Source organism: Macadamia integrifolia, chromosome 6 (assembly GCF_013358625.1).
Source record: "Macadamia integrifolia cultivar HAES 741 chromosome 6, SCU_Mint_v3, whole genome shotgun sequence".
Lineage (NCBI taxonomy): Eukaryota > Viridiplantae > Streptophyta > Magnoliopsida > Proteales > Proteaceae > Macadamia > Macadamia integrifolia.
In genome coordinates, this window is record NC_056562.1 from 17,527,073 (window position 1) to 17,534,576 (window position 7,504).

Sequence of the window (7,504 nt, forward strand, 5' to 3'; positions counted from 1 at the left end):
GGGCCTAAGCCGTTAAAACTTCTCCATCATTTTTGTTAAGTCTATCCAGCCCCCTATATGGGCTTGAGCTTGTTCCGGCATTAGATATTTTGCACATGCCCATGCATATGTGCCCCACTAAATGTTTAAAGGGTAGCTGATCCAGCAGGTAGTGGAACGGGTGCCAGTAGAGTAGGAGGTGCGGGTAGTGTATTGTGGGCTTCCATTGCCGCTTGGATCCTATCATCAATCCCTACCACATATATACAGTTGGAAGAATTAAGGTTAGGGCATGCATAAGTGGGGTCCACACATATTAAAATCCAATCGCGCACATATCCCAAAGAGGCACACCATTAAAGGAACCAAAATAAAATCTTAGATTGGAAAAATAAAATAACTTATTTTCCAAAAGAGTCCACCTGAAACAGGGAGTCAAATAACAAAAAATATGGTTTACTCCACCGGAAATATTAGTGGTACTTCTGCTACCCATTCCCTACCTTCCTCTTGCTATTTCGCGATTGATGGATGCCGCATTCGCATCCAAGGTATGTTTCTTATCTCTGTAACCTTTTTTTGTTATTTTCTTCTCTGTGAGTTTTACATTTAGCCATTTAACTTGGTTTCCCATTCCAAATCCTTAGGAATCATCTTGCAACGATATCTAGACGCTATGTACGTACCCGACGTGCTCTTATACAAGAGGAACAAGATGCCGCTGATCAGTTCAACCCAATCCTGTTCTGCTCTGTGGTTGAGCGAGACCGTTGGGAATTCTTTGAGCACCATAACATAGATCCCAGGAGTCTATGTGAGGACCAACAACTTCCACGTGTTCCATCTTCATCAACGGTTTGAGGAGATCGGGTGATACCGCATCCTGAAACCCAACAGATGCTACTACCCCACATTGGTCAGGCTATTCTACTCCAACATGAAATGTGTGAACTATGGTACCAAAGAGATGCAAATTACCTCTTATGTAAAGGGGGTGGAAATCTCCTTCGACACGGGGCAACTGGCCAATATTTTGATGATCAGTAATGCAGGTGATCTAGTGTACTACCCACCTCAGACTCCAGCCTATAACTTCGAGAGTCCCGATACCCTTCAAGAGGTAGACAATATGCTGACTAAGGAGGCTAATGGATGGGATCGCATAGTTAACTACCTTGCCACTCTGAAGGTTGTATGTCGAGCAGTTCAGCTGAACGTCCTCCCCACTTATGGGCACTATGATGAGGTATCCGTATTGCATGCTTATGTGACTTACTGTGTATACATGGGGGTGCAGATACATCTTCCTTCCCTCTTAATGTGGACCATGGTAATTTGGTCTGAGGGGCAAGATCGTCGAGTAGGGAACCTATGCTACGGGAGGACATTGATTGACATCTTTCACCGCTTTGGGGTGGACTTGGAGGGTGAGGCACGCTTGGGTGAAGAGGTCACAGACTTCAACCAAGATTCTTTGAGGAAGATGACCATAGATCTTTGGGAGGTGAATCTTATTCCAGGAGAGGGTCAGCAGCCGATGGAGGTAGAGGGTGGCGGTGCCAGTGATATTGGTGGTGCAGGAGGAGAAGCTACTCGGGTTGGTGGGGTTGCACCACCTGATCCCTAGGCTATGGGTTCTATGGCTGCTTCTACCTCTCGGGGCGCTAGGGGTGTAAGGCCTTACGATCTCAATGATGTTATGGCCCATCTGGATACCACTATGCCACTGATGAGAAGCATAGATGGCCGCCTCGAGAGCATAGATAAGACCTATTGTCTTATGGACAATAGAGTGGCCTCCCTAGAGGCACAGATGCAGGCGATGGTCTTCCATCTTAGTATCTCGGTGCCTCCTCCAGGAACGCATGGTCTAAACTAGGCTCAAGGCCAAGGACAGAACTAGCAGTAGCAGTAGCAAGAGTAGTGGCATGTTTGCCGCTGTAGTTTTTCTAGGATTTCCCTTTTTATGTTTTATTTGAGTTTGATGTTATAGGTTTAGTTGAAATTTTACATTATGTCATTTGCTTCAGTTTTTTAATTTCCTAGACTTAGGCTAGTTAGGATTTCCTACTTTTCGTACTTCAATTTTTATAAAAAGTGTAAGTTGTGTATTCAAGTTCTTTATTATAAGAAAATAGTTTAAACACCTATGTTTGTCTCCTAATTGTGAAATTTCTATTATTGTTGTCTTAACATTTTTATTTAATCCTAATTTCCCCAAAATCATGGTTTGGCTGAGATTGTGAGTTAAGACAGTGCATCACGCTCTGATACCATAGCTGTCACACCCCATTTCTAGTAGACCCAACTTACCATTAGGAATACCGGCGGTGTGAGTAAGAAAAGTACCTATCTTACAAATCTATTAGGATCTCTGATAGTAGTACCTTAACATTTTCACAATCTCACATCACAAACCAATATAAGCAGCTGAAATCAGAGTATAGTAGCGGAATTTATAAATAAAATGGGAAAACATCTAATGATAATATAATAGTAATAACCGAGTTATTCTGTCACATTCATCCATGGCATATAATATAATCTCAAAAAAATATACAATCCACAGTTATATCCAAAAGTATCAAAATATGATGTACAATCTCATGGTGCAGCGTAAGCACAGTGGTCACAAGCACAGTCCTGAGCATGCTCCTCCGCTTCTGGCATCCACCAATCACTTATACCATTCTCCAACCTAGAAGATACTAGTTCACCTACCACGGGCACCATGGTACCTGCATCATCATCTAAAAAGGGGTGTATACATGGGGTGAGCTTTCCAACTCGCTCAGTGAGGGGTGAGGTCAAGCACATCCAAGCAAGTCAATAGCAGTAGTAACTTATGATGCCTGATTGTGAAAATTAAACACATAGTCCATGATGGTCGTGATATAATTCATTTGTTTATTATCCACCTAACAATACAAACTAAGTCTGGTAAATGCTACTATGGTGCATTAGGCTGTATCCCTCGTCTCAGAAATGACATCGACTATACAGTGATACAAATCCTAGCCGTGATTAGAAGCCTATAGGTCCCCGTATGCATCCATGGGTCACCCAGCAAACCCTTGATAACCCCCTCTTGGCAGTCACGGCACTGGTAACACATCGGCCATGTTGGACAGGTTCCCGCCTCCGATAACAATCACCTTATACCGCGAGAGTGGCACTTTGGAAAGGCACATTAAACATACCACGATGGGTTATCCAACACCTCAACCCCTGTTGACTAAGGTGCATAGCATAGGGAGTGATACCTAACTATATATATATACTACATGCCTTCATAATGATACAGTTAGTATGGATTACATGATACCGGAGAGACCTTGACCACAAAGTGTAATCCATCTCCAAATACAGTCCCGGGTACCCAACACTAGAGTGACCTTGGCCACAAAGTGAAACTCGAGACCTTTTACCTAATCTAGTATGCAAATGTAGCTGAGTATGGACTACAGAACACCGGCAAGACCTCGGCTACGAAGCATATCCATTTTTAAATGTAGTCCTACGGTACACGATACCAGCAAGACCTTGGCCACAAAGTGTAACCTGCGACTACAACTAACTCTAATGCACATAATCAATACATGAATGCAACATACATACAGCAATCATGGCACCAGTACCACCTCGACCACACCGGATTCCATCTCACACCCATAACCAAACACACGGCGATCACAGTACCGATACCACCTCAGCTACACCGGATCTTGTCATACATCTTCATACAATTCATATCATGATCGAAAAATGACAATTACAATTAAACATGTAATTCTAAGCATGTGAGCAACTTAATAAATAATAATCATTCTAAAATTAAAAACAATCCATCCCTCTCCTGTTTTACGATCGGGTGTGTTTGGGTTCTAGTACGGCCATCGATCAATCAATTCGATTATAGCTTTGGGACACGTGCACATCACTATCCTAGACACAAGGGAATTGTATATCAGTACGCTTCAGAAACATCAGGAGGGACCCACACAGGCCACCTCCAAAAGGTACAGACACAGTTCCTAGGTGACAGTACTGTCACCGGAAACACCCATAGGAAACAGGGCATTTTCACTAAAAATATCAGTCTTGTTTCTGGTGGAGGTGACAGAAAGCACTTAAGGCTCATTTGTCCACTGGAAACAACCCATCGGAAATAGCTACAGTGTCTCCTATGCCATATTTCCAGTGGACACAGAAAGGTCCAACTCAAATTGGGGCTTTCTGGCTCAGGCCCGATCATCGGGATTTGTTCTGTGGAGTTTGTAGGGGATGTTCCTATCATCATTCTAAGAAAAAAAATCCTAATTCCACTAAGCCATTTGGGAGATATGTTGATCGAACGATCGAACCCTAGTTGGTATTTTGGCATTACATGTTACCGAAGCTCACCGGGCTTGGTTCGGGCTCGGTAACAACACCGGGAGGGTAGAACACCCATCCTACAACTTTAATATGGCGTGTACACCAAATTTTCATCCATACTTAGCTTTGTCCAGGTCGAAATGAAGAAAAAGAGTGGCATGGGAGGTTATACTAACCTCCGACAACAAGGCGACAGCCAACACCAAGGTAGGCCTTCAACCTTCTCCCTCCTTCTCTTCATCATCCTTCCTCTCTTCTTTCTCTCCTCTCTTACATTGGGCACAAGGGAAATGAGGAAATGAGGAGGAAATAAGGAAATGGATCCTCATTTCCCAACTTATAACTTAAGTGGGCCTTAGGGTCTGTTTGGTTTGGACCTTTTTTGAACCAATCGGGTTAAAATGAGTTTTAGGGCACGAGAACCCACACATTTAGGTCTATAAGGTGTCCACATCAAGAGGAAGGTGTGGAGGATGGTTTGGGATCATCCAGAACCATTTACGATGCGAGTGGTAGGAACCACATGCATCGGAACCTCGACAATAGCCTGTCAACCCACCAAAAACAGGCATCAGATTCAGGCCTAGGCTGCTTCCGATTGCTTGTTTCTGATGGTCAAGATAGCTTGTTGTCTTGATAGGTTGTTGTCTTGACAACTGGCTATCTTGACAACTTGTTGTCTTAACAGCTTGCTATCCCATGGTTGGTCTCGCATGGGTGGTTTCCCTCGAACATACTCAAGGCCTTTCGGCAATTATAATGCATGCTAAAAATCAAGTGTGGGGAGTCGGGTCAATTACCGTCTGGAATTGGAAGGTATGAATCCCTTCTGATTAGATAGGCCCGCAATGCATAACATGTGGGGTCATCTTTACCCCTTCAGCAATGTGTAACCGCGAGCCAAAACCCAATCGTAATTTCGATATCCGATCCGTGGCCCATCACAACAGTTCAAACTAGATCGGATTAGGGCACGGGTGTAACACAAAAGAATTTACTCATTGAGGAATCACTATGCTTGATTTCCCAAGCCAATTTAGAAAGATAGGTGTAGTTCACATCCCACAGCCTTCAAATCCCCAGACCTCCCTCCTATTTGGGTTTGCAAGCATCATCCCATTTCACGACAATTTTCTTTGCCACCTCCATATCAATAGACCAGATGAAATTACGCATCCACCTTTCAACTAGCTTTATTAGATAATCAAGCCACCAGTAAATTGCAAAGTTGTGAATTGGAATGTTGGAGATAACTGACTTCACCAACTCCACTCTCCCTTCTATGGAGAGCAATTTCCCTTTCCATCCAGATAATCTCTTTTTTATTTTATCCATCAAAGGAAGGGTATGATCTTTTCTCACTCTCCCTCTAAATATTTCCATGCTCAAATATTTTGTGAGCAGCCTATTGGATTGGCTACCCAAGAAATCACAAATAAAGTGCTTCCTGTGGGGCACCACCTTCCCAAAAAATAATCTCCTTTTTTCAAAGTTGAAAAACTAGCCAGAGAAAGCTTGATACTTGTCAAGGAAAAACTGGAGGTTCTTCACATATTTTGCAGAGGCATTTATGAAAACAAAAATATCATCTGCGAAAAATAAATGGGAGGGAGTGGACACACCTCTTGGCCAGGGAAGGACTTTAATTTTCCTTCACCAATCAGATTTTTTAAACCTCTACAAAGAACTTCCTCTGCCAAGATGAACAAGAGGGGTGAGAGAGGATCACCTTGACGCAGACCCCTGCCCACAGGGAAAAATCCAACCGGTCCCCCATTAACTAGAACTGAGATTCTAGCAGAGCTCAAAATAAGATGGACCCAGGATATCCACTTATCCGAAAAACTGAACTTTCCCAGAGTGGCAAATAGAAATTCCCACGATAAGGAATCAAATGCCTTATGAACATCAAGCTTTAGACCCAACCCTCCACCTCTCACTGCTGAATGCATCCGACTGGCTAGCTCAGAGGCCAAACTGATATTTGTAGAGATAATTTTTCCTTTCTAGAAAGCACCTTGCTCCTCTGAGATCTACTATATTGTTCACCTTTCTGTAACAATACGTTATCATCCATGTGGTGTTCTCCAAGTACTTCTTATAAAATTTCCACTTTTATTGAAAACATCAAGGAATTTTATGAGGCATTATGAGGCGCTCATTAACTGGGGGTGTTAACCTAAAAAAAAAAGAAAGAAAAAAAGCCTTTTTGTAAATTGTCTTTTGCCATGTGGTAAAACATGGTGCTATGTGATAGAGGACCCTATACTCATCTCAATGAACGAGCTTTATTTTTTATGTTGTGGTGGGCCCACCATGGGGGATTCGACATATTTAGATCCTCTCCAACTCTTAATCATGCAATTCTCTCTTTGTGGGTGACACCTGTACATTTTCAAAATTCAACAGTTGAAGTTTAAGGCATTTGAAGGTTTAAAATGGATTTGAATTCCAAAAACCTTCTACAACGATTGAATTTTGAAAATGTACAGGTATCACATGCACAAAGAGAATTGCATGATTAAGAGTTGGAGAGGATCAAGATCCGGGATTTGGCACCCAAAGGAACCCTAGGGGTGATAGCAAGAAAGTGGGGTGCCTCGGCTAGGCAAACAAGAAAGGGACTCCAACCCGAGTGTAGGTCTCGATCAAAGCTTCAAAAATCAAAGGCATAAGCAATCCAACTATGTCGTTCATCCACAATGGCCAAGCTTTAGGTCTAAACAAGTGGTCATCTACCTTGGAAGTGAATACAAAATAATAGGATTAACAAAAAGGAAGAAAGAACCCTAATCATAGGTGTGTACCTGCATCTACACACAGTGGTGCGAAAAGGCCACACTACCCCTGTGCTGAAGATGTTGGTGCGTGCTCTCCCATTGGCCACACCTACTGGCATGTACCTATGGTAGTAGGTAGTGTTCTCTCACCCTATAAAAAAGAATATTTGTTGTTCATCCTATTAAGGTAGATGCTTGTTCAATATAAGTAAATATGTAAAAAGAAAGTCACTCGCTTACGTGTGTCTATGCATAGAAACAGGGGGAGTGCGAAAAGAATGTGCTAACCCTAAGCCCATGTGCTGATCGAAGATGTCTCTGCATGGCTTTCCATTGATCTACATGCTGATACAGTAGCCATGCAAGTG